This window comes from Apium graveolens, chromosome 5 (assembly GCF_009905375.1).
Source record: "Apium graveolens cultivar Ventura chromosome 5, ASM990537v1, whole genome shotgun sequence".
Taxonomy (NCBI): domain Eukaryota; kingdom Viridiplantae; phylum Streptophyta; class Magnoliopsida; order Apiales; family Apiaceae; genus Apium; species Apium graveolens.
The window spans coordinates 92,597,080-92,613,343 of NC_133651.1; positions in this window are offsets into that span (position 1 = coordinate 92,597,080).

Genomic DNA, 16,264 nt, shown 5'->3' on the forward strand with positions numbered 1-16,264 from the left:
GGCATGTAACTGTCATTCCTGAAGAGATCTGGAACTCAGTTCCACAAGAGGTTCACACAGACCTCTTATTTTTTTATATGGACTATCATCTCCATTGTGATCATCTGGAAGAGGAAAGGAGAGAAGCTCTCCATCTGCAAGAACAGAACATTCGTCTTGCAGTGCTCTCCGTTAGCAGCAGAAGAAGCTAGTCGTTAGGTCTTCTTAGACTAGGACTAAGGCTGTTGATGTTAAGAATTCTAAGAATAGGACTATCTTGTAATTTTTGCATGTAATTGATAAATTTCATGAAATGTACTCATCTGATATATTAATGAAATTTCCTTTAAAATTGCAAGATTTGGTCTTTGGTTCTCAAATTATGTGACTGTGCATGTTTTAATTGCAATTTGTTAATCTTTACTTCATCATTTTTAAACTTTATCCTGTGATGAATGTTTTGATTTAATAATGGTCAATAATAAATTTTGATGATTTGAGGAAACAATTGAGGTACAGGTTCAACCATCAGAACCTGTTGCTAAAGTAGCTGAGAAGGTCTCTTCTCAGAAAGTTCAAGAAACTGGGAGTTCTAGGCCACTCAAAAGGCTTAGAAAGATAAATTCTGATGATAAAGCTCCCAAGTGTCTCCACCCTTGAAGAAAGTAAAGAAATAAAGAGCTAACAGGGACACAGTTGAGTCAGATTCAGAGGATATGGAAGTAGCAGCTAAGGAAGGGGATCAGGAATCTCTGATCTCAAAGGAGCCAATTGTGATTGAATCCCTTCCATCTACATAACCAGAATTTGCTGAAGCCACTAAATCTATACCTCCACTGTCACCAATTGTAATAACTCGAATTTTTGAGACCTTGTAAAACGTTTAATGAATAGTAACCCTAACAGAGGGGAAATTTTTTTGAGCCCACACTATGTAGTGCATGAGGAAATGAGTTTCGGAGTTGATATTATGATTATACGTACTAAATGAGTGTGTGTAAACACCATTAGTTTTCGAAGAAAATGAACTTTGAAAAACGACCGTATTTACGACTCATCGAGGATTACGGGAATCACGATATAATTACGAGATTAAAACCTTATGGATTTATATTCAAGAATGATAATTAAAAATATAAGGAATAAATACGAAAGGAATTACGTCGCGAACCATTTACGAGTAGTATTGCGAAAACGTTTAAGCAACCGAGCGAACGCGTAAACGATTAAATAAATGTAACGCACAAATAAACTATGGTAAGGAAGTAACCATGGTTACTTCATCAAATAGTGAGCTAACCATAGGATGATCAAACTAACTAGCAAAATAGTGTGCTAAGGAAGCTAACACATGTAGTTAGCTTGAAACCTAGCAAGCTACTTAGATTTTATCCCCAAGATTTGCAACAAGAATAAACCTAGGATTCAACCTAGGAGAATAAAAATCAAGGAAAGATATCACACCCTATTTCCTAGAAGCAACCTAGAGAAGCAACCAAGAGAAGCAACCAAGAGAAGCAAGTATAAATACCCCCCCTTCACCATGCTTCCATTCGGCCCTTGAAGAAAAAAAAGGAGGAATTCAATTTCAAAACTCAAAATCTAGCCATGGTAAAATTATCCCATTAATTCTCAAGCCTCCTAGAAATTAAACTAAGGTAAGAAAATTCTTTTATCTCTTTTTATCAAGGTTTGATGGGTAAAATAAAATCAAGAAAGTCACTAGTGAATAGTATGAATAGTAGCCTCTCTTTGGTTTCTTGATTTCAATGGTGGTTCTAGGTTCTAAAAATCATACCAAGCACTTCCAAGCCTCCACTATAATCAAGAACACATCTCAAGCTTTTAAGAGAGGTAAAAATATTTGGCCCAACTTTATTTAAGATTCATTTTTAAGATCCATTTAGTACATGGTAGTAAACCTAGTTTAATGAGTGGTATTGATGAAATCTTGATGTTTAATTTAAGTAGATTTAAGGTTGGTTGTTGTTGCCTCAAGAACATGATGTTCTTGAGAGGATTTTGTGTGTTAATGATGAAATGATGATTGTTGGTGGTTGTGTTAAGAGTTAGGGCGTAAACGAAACCCCGATCGTAAACGTAACTCCGTTAAAACCAATGAATCGTAACTTTAAGTTTCTGCAGAAATTCCCGAAGTTGTACACTGTAGTTTCTTGAAAAATAATCCTGATAGGGATAAATAAGTCCTGATTTTATAATTAATGGGCTGCTAGGCCCAATAATAAGATGTATAATATTCAGACCAGAAAGGTTAAGCCTGATGGACCAGATCAGGCCTGGTGGAATAAAAAAGGCCCAAAAGCCCTGATTATTAATTAATTTCGTAATTAATTAATAAGGGAAAAATCAGCTATTGAGAAGAGTCCCGATAAGGATATAAATCCTTATAGATTAGCCTCAAGGGGACCTAAAAGGATAAGGAATCAGCTTCCTACTTCCTAGGACTCCTAAGTCCATCCTAATTCAGAGGCTTGTCCACCAAGTCTCCTATACCAAGTCCAATTCAAGGACTCCCACATCTATATAAGGGGCCTCACCCCACAAACCAAGAACTACGTTTTTTGACTTGATCCTTGGCAATCAGCAAGGTACGTAGGCATCTTGTTAAGGCAGATTGAGTCATGAAACACAAGAGCAGTCAAATCGAGCCTTGAAGCTCACGTTCCTTAGTACTAAATACAACAATTATATATATATATATTAGTTTTTTATCCATAACATTTGGCACCGTCTGTGGGAAGACAACAACAACCATGGCGAGAACACGGAGAACAATTGGAGCTATAGAGGAAGGAACACCATCAGAGACAACCCAGGTGATTTCATCAACCGTGGAGGTTCCTCCCCATTCAACTTATGCATCTACTCAGGAGGAAGCCCAGACAGGGGCAACTCAACCCCAGCTACAAGGGACAACTCCCCCGATTCAAGGTACGAATCCTCAAGTTCAATAAATACATATACCTGTGAATTCTCGACCCATCGGGTATGAATATTCAACTATTGTTACTACTAACCCCCTTATGGGATGCCCCTTCACCCTGAGGTTGGAGGAAGCGGATATGCTGGGCGAAGCGAAGCACGAGGGCGGTCACCCCCCTATATACGAGGTTTGGGTCCTATCCCTGAGGATCGGGAATTTTCTGGTCCATACACTGAGAGAGACTCCGAATCTTCGGATGATGAAGTAGCCCCGAGAAGGAGGCGTCCTGGAAAAGAGCCAATGGCCGATGGAAGGCAACGCCCCCAAAGCACCCCAGGGGCGAATCCCCAAGTAGTGCTAGAAAGGATCAGGGCTCATGAGGCTGAAATCCAAAGGCTGAGGCGTGATTTGGAGGCTCACCAGGCCACCAGACCCTACATACCTCCTAGGGGGAAAAATCCTCCTCCTATCATAGACCTGGATGGTCCGGTAAGAAGAAGGGTTGCTGTCCCAAGAACTGATCCAAGCAATCTCCTTCCCCTTGGAGATCCTGACGATCCAACTCCACCCTTCACAGAAGAGATAATGAATGCCCATATCTCAAGGAAATTCAAGATGCCCACTATCAAAGCCTATGATGGCACAGGAGACCCCACTAATCATGTTAGGACATTCTCTAATGCACTGCTGCTGCAACCCGTGAATGATGCTATAAAATGTCGGGCCTTCCCTCAAACCCTGTCGGGTATGGCTCAAAGATGGTACAGTTGCCTACCCCCAAATTCTATTGGATCGTTCAGAGAATTAAGTCAGGCTTTTATTAAGCAATTCATCAGTGGAAGAGTCCATGAGAAAAGTTCAGCATCTCTTATGAGTCTTGTGCAGGGAGCTAAGGAATCCTTGAGGGATTACCTAAATCATTTTACAAAGGAGGCTTTAAAAGTCCCAGACCTTGATGATAAGGTAGCCATGATAGCACTGCAACAAGGAACTAGGGATGAGTTTTTCAAGATGTCCTTGGCCAAACGTCCCCCAGAAAACATGTTGCAACTCCAAGAGAGGGCAGGGAAGTATATCAAGGTTGAAGAAAGCATGAGGAAGACCGTAGTAAGTAATGAGCCCACTGGAGGCAAGAAACGAAAAACTGATTTGGAGTATATCGCTAAGGACAAATATCCTAGAATCGAACAAAACCCTGATTCAACCCCCAAGAAGGGAGGACCTGGGCAAAAGTTCACTGAATACGCTAAGCTGAATGCTCCCAGAAGTCAGATTTTGATGGAGATTGAGAAAGACAGAGATATTCGATGGCCTAAGCCCTTGAAGGCTGATCCCGCCAAGCTAGATAAGGGCAAGTATTGCAGGTTTCACAAAGATGTTGGCCATGACACCGATGAGTGTAGGCAATTGAAAGATGAAATTGAGTTTTTGATTCAAAAAGGAAGATTGAACAAGTATACTGGAGATGGAGGGGACAGAAATAATAATGGAAGGAAGAACTTTGAAGATCGTAGGAGAGACCAAGACGATCAGGGGCGGAATCCCCAACCTCGAGGGCCAGTGATAAACACGATCTTTGGGGGTCCAACTGCTGCTGGATTGTCCAAAAGTTCCAGAAAGGCATATACTAGGGAGGTTATGCATATTGTTGGAGAAGCCCCGAAGAGGGCCAGGACAGAAGTAACATTGGCTTTTGATGATTCCGACCTAGAGGGTGTGAAGTTTCCCCATGACGACCCGCTGGTCATAACACCGATAATAGGAAATAGCCCGGTTAAGAGGGTCCTTGTGGATAATGGTGCTTCTGTGGATATCTTGCTCCACGACACCTTTCTAAGAATGGGGTATAACGACTCCCAGTTGACACCAACCGACATGCCGATATATGGATTTGCTGGAGTAGAATGTCCTGTGGAAGGGATAATCAAATAGCCAACCACCATAGGTACGGAACCAAGGCAAGCAACGCAGATGCTGGATTTCGTGGTGGTAAAGGCTAGTTCAACTTATAATGCTATCATGGGGAGAACAGGGATACATGCCTTTAAGGCAGTCCCCTCTTCCTACCATTCAGTCATGAAGTTTCCCACCCGAAACGGGATTGGAGAAGAGAAAGGAGATCAAAAAATGGCTAGAAGCTGTTATGTGGCCTCTTTGAGGGCAGATGGAGTCGGGGGGCAGGTTCTTCCTATTGAAGATATGGATGTTCGAGAAAATGATGAGAATAGAGGAAGGCCAGCAGAAGAATTGGTTTCGGTTCCTTTAGACCCCGAGAATCCTGAGAGGATGACTTTCATTGGAGCCACATTAGAGGAGCCTCTTAGAGGGAAGTTAGTGAAATTTTTACAAGAAAATAGTGATGTGTTTGCATGGTCAGCAGCTGATATGCCAGGCATAGACCCGGAGTTAATTACTCACAAGCTAAACGTGGATCCAAGCCGGAAGACAGTGAAACAAAAGAAAAGAAATTTTGCCCCGGAAAGACAGGAGGCTATAAAACAGGAAGTAGAAAAGCTCTTAGAGGCTGGTTTCATTGAGGAGATTCAATTTCCGGAGTGGTTAGCAAACCCTGTAATGGTGAAGAAGGCTAATGGAAAGTGGAGGATGTGTATAGACTTCACTGATCTGAATGATGCATGCCCCAAAGACTGTTTCCCGCTGCCTAGAATTGATACTTTGATTGATGCCACTGCTGGACATGAGATGCTGAGTTTTATGGATGGATTTAGCGGATACAATTAGATCAAAATGCATAAGAATGACATTCCAAAGGTATCATTTATCACTGACTTTGGTGTTTATTGTTATCTTGTTATGGCGTTTGGTCTCAAGAATGCAGGAGCCGCCTATCAGAGGTTGGTGAATAAAATTTTTAAGGATCTTATTGGGAAGACTATGGAAGTCTATGTTGATGACATGCTAGTCAAGAGTCTAGTAAAGACTGATCATATAACCCATTTGAGGGAAGCTTTTGAGGTCCTAAGGTACCACAAGATGATGTTGAATCCAACGAAGTGTGCTTTCGGCGTAGGATCGGGAAAATTCTTGGGATTGATGGTCTCAAAGAGGGGAATTGAGGCCAACCCCGATAAAATAAAGGCAATCCTGGATATGGAACCACCAAAAACTGTCAAGGATGTACAAAAGCTCACAGGAAGGGTTGCGGCACTAGGACGATTCATCTCCAAGTCAGGAGACAAGTGCTTGTCATTCTTCAAGTCATTAAAGAACATTAAAGACTTTGTATGGAGTGAGGAAAATCAGAAGGCATTTGAAGAGTTAAAGAAGTATATGGGCCAGGCCCCGTTGTTGGCCAAGCCAGTTCTGAGTGAAGTTTTATTCTTGTACTTGGCTGTTTCAGAAAGTGCCTTGAGCGCGGTGTTGGTTAAGGAGGAACTGAAAGTCCAGAAACCCGTATACTATGTCAGCAAAATCTTGCATGGTGCAGAGTTGAATTATTCAACTATTGAGAAATTCGCTTTAGCCTTGGTAATGGCTTCAAGAAAGTTGCGTCCTTATTTTCAAGCTCACCAGATTGAAGTGCTAACAAATCAGCCGCTGAGAAACATCATTCACAGTCCCAAGGCAAGTGGGAGACTGATTAAGTGGGCAATAGAGTTGGGAGAGTTCGATCTCAAGTATAAGCCACGTACGGCCATAAAAGCCCAGGCACTAGCTGACTTCGTGGTGGAATGTACCATACCCAACCAAGAAGTCGGGGGGCAGGAAGATACCATACCTCAAGACAAGGGAGTCGACAATGGGGACAAGGAGAAAGAATATTGGGTTCTCTATTTTGATGGAGCATCAAAAACAAATTCCAGTGGAGCAGGGTTGGTTTTGCAAAGCCCTGATGGATTCCTAATTGAGTATGCTATGAAGCTAGACTTCCCAACCACAAACAATGAAGCAGAGTATGAAGCCCTGATTGCCGGCCTTGGTCTAGCTGGGACACTTAGAGTCAAAAACTTAAAGGTCCGTGGAGACTCGAAGCTGATCATATCCCAGGTAAAGGGAGAATTTGAGGCAAGGGATGATACGATGGCTAAGTATGTTCGCCTAGTAAGGGCTGTGATGACCCAATTTAATGAATGCCATGTTGAACACATTCCAAGGGAAGAAAATGCTAAAGCAGATGCGCTATCAAAGTTCGCTTCGTCTGAGATTGAAGAAAGTTCAGGAAGTGTGTACTTCCGTGTTTTGAAGACACGGAGCATAGATGTTAAGCTTGTGGCTCCCTTAGGCTTGGGGACGTCATGGATTGATCCCATCAAGGCTCACATTCAGACCGGTTGGTTGCCAAGTGATACAACTGAGGCACGGAAGTTAACTATTCGAGCACTAAGGTACTCCTTGATAGATGGAATTCTGTATAAGAGATCTTTCGTGGTTCCTTACTTGAGGTGTCCCAGGCCCGACGAAGCACGCTTGGCTCTTGAGGAAGTGCATGAAGGTATTTGTGGGCAGCACTTGGGGGGCAGGGCCTTGGCTCATAAGATAACCCGTTTAGGCTTCTATTGGCCAGAAATGATGGCTGATGCCAAAGAATATGTGAAGAAGTGTGATCGCTGTCAAAAGCATGCACCAGTTGTTAGACAACCCCCCGAGATGCTGACCTCTATCAACTCGCCTATTCCCTTTGCCATGTGGGGGATGGATATTCTAGGGCCTTTTCCTATGGCCACGGCACAAAGGAAATTTCTGATTGTAGACATTGATTATTTCACCAAGTGGATCGAAGCCAAACCCTTGGCCAAAATCACTACTAAGCAGGTTGCACAATTCCTGTGGGAAAACATTATGTGCCGATATGGAATTCCCCGTATCCTCATCACTGACAATGGAACACAATTCAACAATGAGGAATTCAAGAAGTATTGTGAAGAAAATGAAATTGAGTTACGATTCACCTCTGTGGCTCACCCGCAAGCCAATGGCCAAGCAGAGGTAGCAAATCGGATAATCCTGGATGGACTAAAGAAGAGGATCGAGAAGTCAAGAAATAATTGGGTAGATGAGATACTTCCAATATTATGGGCCTACAGGACTACCTGTAGAGTCACGACAGGAGCAACTCCCTTCATGTTGGCATATGGGGTAGAAGCAGTAGTTCCAGTAGAGATATCACATTCCTCTCCAAGGATTCAGGCTTTCAATGCAGAAGAAAATGAGGAAGGGCAAAGGTTATCCCTGGATCTGATCGATGAAGTGCGAGATAGGGCACATGCAAAGATAGTAGAATATCAGAAAAAGGCTTCATTCTACTATAACCTAAGGGTTAAAGAAAGGTTTTTTAAACAAGGCGATCTAGTCTTGAGGAAGATAGAAGCATCTGGTGTAGGACAAAAAGGGAAGCTTGCCCCGAATTGGGAAGGGCCATACAGAGTCAAGAGTGTTCAAGGTAGAGGAACCTACAAGCTAGAGACTATGGATGGTTTTGAAGTCCCGAGAACTTGGCATGCACAAAACCTGAAGGTTTACTATGTGTAGGGCAGCCGGATATGATTCTCACTCGTCAGGATGGCGAGTAGGTTGAAAAGCACCTTGAAGCTTTGCTTGCTTAGGATTTATATGTTTTAGTTTTATTACGAAGTTTATTAAGACTTGTGTAAGGGACGAATCCCAGACAATTTTATGAAATTCATGAATTCTTCAAAGTATGTTTGTGGCCTAACGAATAAAAACCAAATGCATGGATGCAAGCATAAAAGGTGATAAAATAAGATCAGATAAATATTACAAGAAATTTGATAAAAAAAAAGGTCTCGAAAATAAAACAAGCCACGGAGGGCTGAAAAAGCTCTAAGAAGCTGAGGTGCCCTCAGCATCCATATCATCATCCTCTCCACTCTCGCTGGATGTCTCTGTCATCTCGGAGGAGGAGGAAGAGCTGTCGTCCTCAGCAGGTCTGGAAGAAGACTCGGGAGGAGGAAGGAGTGGATCCTGAGGAACATGGTCCGAGACAACTACTCGGGTACGAAACCTCTGTAGCAAAGCCTCATCATCAGGGCAGATGTAGTCCGCCGGGTTAATATCAGGGCAAGCCTCATTCACGGTCCCAATGGCCATGTCCCAACCAGTCCTAAAAAACCCGGGAAAGACTGAATCATCCCTAATCCTCATGGATTGGGCAAACTCCTCCGAGTCCAGATAGTTGTCTATAGCTTTATCCTTCTCCGCCCGAAGTACCACCAGCTCGGCATTAGACTCTCCGAGTTCTTCCTCCTTGCGCTTGAGCTTCTTCTCCAGGGTAGCATACTTCTTCTGTTGCCTCCTGAGGGCATTATCGGCCTTATCAGAAGCCCGCTTCCACGATTCGGCTTGCCTCACAGCGCCTTGAAAGTAGGCGTTAGACTGGAACAAAGCAATTAACAAAGTATAAGGCAAGAAAATGCTACAAGAATGAAAAATAAGTTCAAAAAAGAGAAGGCATACCGAAGCCAGAGACTGAGCTCCCATGAGCTTAATCCTCTCAAGATCAGGGGTGGCCACCACATCAGTAAAGTCCTTGGGAGTCACGCTATGGTAGGACCAATCCCAAGCATGTTTCGTGGAACCAACTACGGTGTCCCCTCGGCGGAATCCCCAGAGAGGCTGAAAGGCGCCTGTGGCAGCAGTAGTAGGGGCAGCAGCAGTGATAGGAGCACCATGGCCTCCAGCTCCTTCAGTTGAAGCCTCCCCTATAGGCTCTTTGTGCTTCTTCAAAAAGATAGGCTCCGTGGCCTTTCCCCGGGTGTCTAGGCCTGCGAGCCGAGCTTTCTTCATCCTAGCTGTTTCCTCAACCAAAGGAACATTGTCCTCGTTAATCTCCTTAGCAGCTGAAACAAAGCAAAGGACAAAATAAGTGATGTTAATAATGCATGAAATGAAGTAAAATTGAGAAGGGAAGAAAAATACCCTGTTGAGAAACAGAGGATAGTCCCACATGAATCAGGGAAAACTCCTCTAAGAGAGTCCAGCTGGTGGTGGTGCCATCATCCTGAGTAAGCCCATTATAAATAATAGTTTCTTCAGGAGTTAAGTGAATGGATTTGAGGCTACCATCACTGACCTTCCCGAAGGAAGATCAAAAAAGTGTGCCCCAGTCACCATTCTCCCAACGTAACCCAACGAAACTATTCCTCCAATTTTGATTATTATCAGGAATAGAGGCGCTGTTAAAGATATGTTTGCTTTTGGGCCTTTGCTTGACATAGACCCAGCCACAGATATTGGAAGAACTATTATAACACTGAAAGACCTTCCTAAAAACGGCTACAGAAAGAGGAAAGCCCTCCCTAAGACAACAAACCATAAAACATAGAATATTCCTCCAGGCGTTTGGAGGAAGCTGACACGGGTTGATTTGTAAATCAGCCAAAAGATGAGGAATAAAAGGATGGAAAGGAAACCTAAGCCCAGCATTAAGGGCATCTGTGTAAATGAAGAGAGTGTCGGGTGTCCAGTGGCAAGTACGGTCACCACTAGAGACTGGAACTAATCTAAAAGGAGGAAGGACGTTATAACGAGCATTTAGTTTATTCAAATCAATGTTGTGCCAAGTGTTACAATGATTAAAAGAATCGAGATGTGCAGTAGAGGGATATTCATCCCCCCTAGTGTTAATCATATCGATTAAAGACATGTATGAAGAACGGATCTCGATATCCTTACCTCGTTTTGAAGCCGAGGCAATCTTCGCCGCTCTCTCGGAATTCTTGTCAGCCATTAGTAAAGCCTAGAAAACCTGAAAGTCTTGAAGGGAGGAGTGGCCAAAAAAAAAACTAAAGGAAGAGAAGAGGGAGAAATTTGTAGGATGAGTGGAGAAGTGAAATGAGAGGTGTGAGGAAACACACTCTCATCCCACCTTTTTATAGCCAAGAAGAAGGGGATTTGGGCCTCAAAAAAGCCCATTTGAGCCCAAAAATAAGAAGGTTCTGGAATTATCCAGAAAATTCCTGGAAAAATTAAGAGAAAAACTTGAGTTTTTTTGAAGATTCTGGAAGAATCCAGAAACAATCCTAGAGTAATTTGGAGTTTGGGTTTAGAAAACAAAAGCCCAGTTAAGGGCCCAAGTGTTGAAAGAGGCCCAAATGATTTTAGGGGTGGAAAAGAAGTCCCACTAAGATAAAATTTTTTTTTGGCCTGAACCCAAAACGTTGGCCCCAATTGAAAGCCCAGAATTAGAGGCCCAATTGAAAGGCCTGTGAAGCCCAGTAAGAGAATAAGCCCAGTTAAAATGGGCCCAAGTTTTAGCCCAGCATAAGGGGCCTAAATCCAAGTGTGTACAAAAATTTATATACATGCATACGTTCTTGGCCCTGTCGACCAGAAAGCACAGAGAAATCCTGGTCGAATGTTCTGAGTTCGAATTTCCCTCGACTAGGGCTGATAAAAGAAGCTAATTCGGTCAAGAAAGGAATTCTGACCAAAATTCTTGGTCGAAAATGATATTCCTTCGACCAAAATACCAGAATAGAATTAGTTCCTTGACCCTGTCGACCAGGAGACAATATATATTCCTGGTCGAATCAATCCTGCTCAAAAAAGCTTCGATCAAGGCACAAGATGATGGTTAATTCGGTCAAAAATGGAGATCCTGACCGAAAGGGATGAAAATCCTAGTCGAAAACTTCCTAGTCGACAAAAAAAAAAGGGAAAAAATCCTGGCCGAAATTCGACCAGGACTTCTGCTCGAAATACTCCTGCTCGAAAGGCTGTCGACCAGGGCAATATGGAGGTTAATTCGACCAGGATCCTGGTCGAATGGATTCCTGGTCGAAAATTGTATAAAAAAAAAGAGAAGGAAGAAAAAAGGAAGAAAAAGGGAAGAAAAAATCCTGGAAAATTACAAAAAAATAAGGAAATTCCTTAAATAATTTCTGAAAAATGTTAATATTTTCAGAAATAAGGAATAAATCCAGAAAATTAAAGGATAAATCCCAGAAATTAGGGAAAAAATCCAGAAAAATAAGGAAATTCCTTAAATAATTTCTGAAAAATGTTAATATTTTCAGAAATAAGGAATAAATCCAGAAAATTAAAGGATAAATCCCAGAAATTAGGGAAAAAATCCAGGAAAATAGGAAAAATTCCTTAAATATTTTCTGAAAAATGTTAATATTTTCAGAAATAAAGGATAAGTTCCAGAAATTAAGGGAAAAATCCAGAAATTAAGGATAAATCCCAGAAAATTAAGGGAAAAATCCAGAAATTAATGATAAATCCCAGAAAATTAGGGAAAAATCCCAGAAAATTAGGGAAAATCCCAGAAAATTAGGGAAAAATTCCTGGAAATTAAGATAATTTCTGAATAAAAGGAAGATTCATTGTAAATGTGTAGGTCGCTCCACACTTTACGCAAAACGAAACCCTATAAGGGAACGAATAGATTTAACTTCCGCGAAACCTAATCAATGTTTCCCAAAAGTTGGGGGGCAAATGATAGGGATAAATAAGTCCTCATTTATAATTAATGGGCTGCTAGGCCCAATAGTAAGATGTATAATATTCAGACCAGAAAGGTTAAGCCTGATGGACCAGATCAGGCCTGGTGGAATAAAAAAGGCTCAAAAGCCCTGATTATTAATTAATTTCGTAATTAATTAATAAGGGAAAAATCAGCTATTGAGAAGAGTCCCGATAAGGATATAAATCCTTATAGATTAGCCTCAAGGGGACCTAAAAGGATAAGGAATCAGCTTCCTACTTCCTAGGACTCCTAAGTCTATCCTAATTCAGAGGCTTATCCACCAAGTCTCCTATACCAAGTCCAATTCAAGGACTCCCACATCTATATAAGGGGCCTCACCCCACAAACCAAGAACTACGTTTTTTGACTTGATCCTTGGCAATCAGCAAGGTACGTAGGCATCTTGTTAAGGCAAATTGAGTCACGAAACACAAGAGCAGTCAAATCGAGCCTTGAAGCTCACGTTCCTTAGTACTAAATACAGCAATTATATATATATATATATATATATTAGTTTTTTATCCATAACAAATCCTTTTTTAGAAAACTGCTATGAATTACGAACTTTGAAAATATAAAGGATCGACCTAAAAGTGTTCATAAATCATGAAATTTTTACAGAGAGTAACATATTGAGTTTCCTAACTGTCATAAAAATTCCAAGTAAAAATAATGATTTCTCAATTTGATAAAAATATCGGAGCCGAGACCGCGCGAGTAGAAACCGTATGAATCCATAAGCGGAGCCGACGACGATAATGAGAATGAACCTAAGATACTTAGAAAAATGAAGTGACCATAATGTGAATAATGATTTTAAGGAATAATAAGGGTAGTATAAGTCGAGAGGGTGCATAATGAGTAGCACATGAGTGCGAGTCGCCGTAAATTAGAACGGGACCTAACGAAGTAAATTGTGCTTATGGTTATAGATTTCCGAGCGGAACCTAGAGCATCCTTCACCTCGAGATAACCAGGCAAGTTTACGAACCCAACTCCATTTACTGTTGTGTTGTGAAAGGATTGTTTTATTATCATCGCATAAATACCATGTTTGCCATGATACGTAGTTGTTGAATTTTCGCATAATGTAGCGATCTTGTAAGATAAGTATATATCGTGAAATGTTTATTCCGCTATAAGCGTGACATATTATATAAGACCGAGAGTCGGTCGGGATTTAAGATAAAACCCGGGAATCATTTCGGTGATATTATAGGGCGATTATAAGTCCATAGTAGTACATTTTAAAGGGACTCATCGTCCACTTACGAAACATTAAAATACCTCGAACTTTTATTAAAACGATTTCCAAACGATCATATTACCTCAACTATATTTTATGGTTCGAATAATAAATAATATATACTTATTCCTTTTTATGGGAGTAGTATACTCCGACGAATATTTATTTCAAACCCGATTAATCATTATAGATTGTTAATTATGTAGACACAAACTAGTTGAGGAATATTATTTTAAATATTCTTTTAGAGAGTAAACTCATTCGAGGTTTAATTATTTATCGACTATTATTTAATTAATTATTATTCTTAAAGGGTTTATTATTGATTTAAAAATCATAGATCCTGATTTAAAATATACTTCCTGATTTCAGAATATCATTCGAATAATTTCAGATCGTCAGTGAATATTATCCCGACTTATTTAATATTTTGAATATAGTTTCAAGGAGAAACTTTTCCCCCTTATTTAATAATCTATTGACAACGGTCAACTCACATCCTTAGTACTTCCTCCGAAAATCTCAAAAGTACGTATATACATATATACACATATATCTTAGTGAGATAAGCTGTTCTATCAACAAGCAAAACGCTTGGGGAACTTCGATGTGGTTCGAGTTCTCGAGATATGATAGAATTCTTTTTAAAAAAAGGACAAGGGAGGGGTAGGCTCTGGTACTATGTGTGCTAGATGGACTACCAAAGGTACCGCAGGCGAAGGTACTCAGTGTACTCAGGAACTTGTGAAGTATGTGTATACCCAAAAATGGGACACGTAGCCCGAATGCGGCAAGGGTGATAACCGGGATACGAAGGTATCGTCCTTCTACTAGTAGAAAAGGTTATTATTATCGTATTACGACTGATCATCGTATACGGTGGCTCCAACGAGTGTCCTAATTCTTCCAATTGGAATTGAGATGCAATACCGTAACCCAAGCCTACGTGCTGGGATTACTATTAAGGTATTCGCATGATATTAAAATCCCTTAAAAAATTATTTTCATAAGAAGGTGTGTATCACCAAGGAAAACTATTTTCGAATAAAACATAATTATCATATATGATGTTATCATACAGTCATTTTCATACTGTACATTATTATGCTGGGCATTATAGCTCATACTTGTTTTATTAAATTGACACAACACAACAGTGAATCAAGATGCCTGCCATGAGAACCACAGCCAAGAAACGGGTAGGAAATGGCCAGCTGTTCCGTAGATTGTTTGGTGTTGTACCACATGTAGTCCGAATAAGCTGGATTAGTTTTCAGTTGTTTTTAGTTCGGCTTATTTATAAGTATGACTTATGTAAGGTAATAAATAAGAAATGTATATTTGGCCGGCGGACTAACCTTACTTAAAGGTTACTCCCCGGTAAGACTAAATTACTTTTGGGTTGTAATAATTATCATTTGATGGTTGAAAGTACTCTAGATATGATGGTTCATTTCCAAGACAATAACCTATAATTGTGTGTGTGTGATAAGTGTGGGGTCATGAAGCGTGAGTATTTATATACTGTAGTGTGAGTTGTGTGGTTGTAAGAGTTTAGATGGCGTGGCCTCCGAGACTCCTGACCCCGGGTTTTGGGGTGCCACACCAATTCAAGACACTGCTCAAGAAAGAGTGCCTACGCCTCCCGTGTCTCATATTCTTGAACAAGTACATGCTGAAGACCTAGGTACAAGTGCTGAAATAGATATTCACAACTTGGTTGTGCCTGAGGTTCTGTACTTGGAAGCTCCAACCATTCCTCAACAAACACCACCAACAACACCAATTTTAGATGCTGATATCAATGCAGATATTCCAATAACACCTCTTCTGAATCCAGATGATGAAGATCAAATATTAGGTGAGCATCAGAATTTGGATGTTGATCAGAACTTAGAGGATGATTTTGAAACCTCTATAGCCTCACACACTATCATTTTATCAGAGGAAGCTGATTCTGCAGGCTCTGTAAGTTCTGATGCTGCAAATACTGAAAATACTGGTGAAACTGCTATAAATGAAAATGCTGATGCAGCTGGTCCTTCAGGACATGCACCTCTACCAGCAGTTAATAAAGCTGATTTGATTAAAAAGTTTGTGAGAGGGGATGCACCAGTACCTTGGAGTGAAACTCTAAGAGGAAAAAATGGATAAAGGAGTGGAACAAAGTTGATTTTATTCCTATTGAAAAAATTCTTGCTTAGCACCTGGCTAAATCTGATGAGATGCTGGTGAATGATGATTTCAAAGCACATCTCAGAGTTACTGCATTGATTACAAGGCACCTTCAAGGTCAACACTCAATAATTTAAGCCAAGGTGAACAAAATTCAAGAAACTCTGATTCAGCAAGACATGAATGTAAAATTGGAAAAGAATAGGTTTTTTAAGCCAGCCTTTGACCGCATTGCGTATATAGAAAAGATTCAAGAGAAACAGCAAGCTCAAATATCTGATATTTTAAAGAATCAAGCTGCTCAACAAGATCAACTCAATGAAATCCAAAACTCTGTGAAATTGCTTGTCTCTCTCCTTCTACCTGATGATGCCAAAAAGGGGGAGAAAGTGATTAAGTCCAAATGCAAATCTGATCAACCACTGAAGGGTAAGGATGATGATAATGAAGACTAGGGAAACTCTGAAAG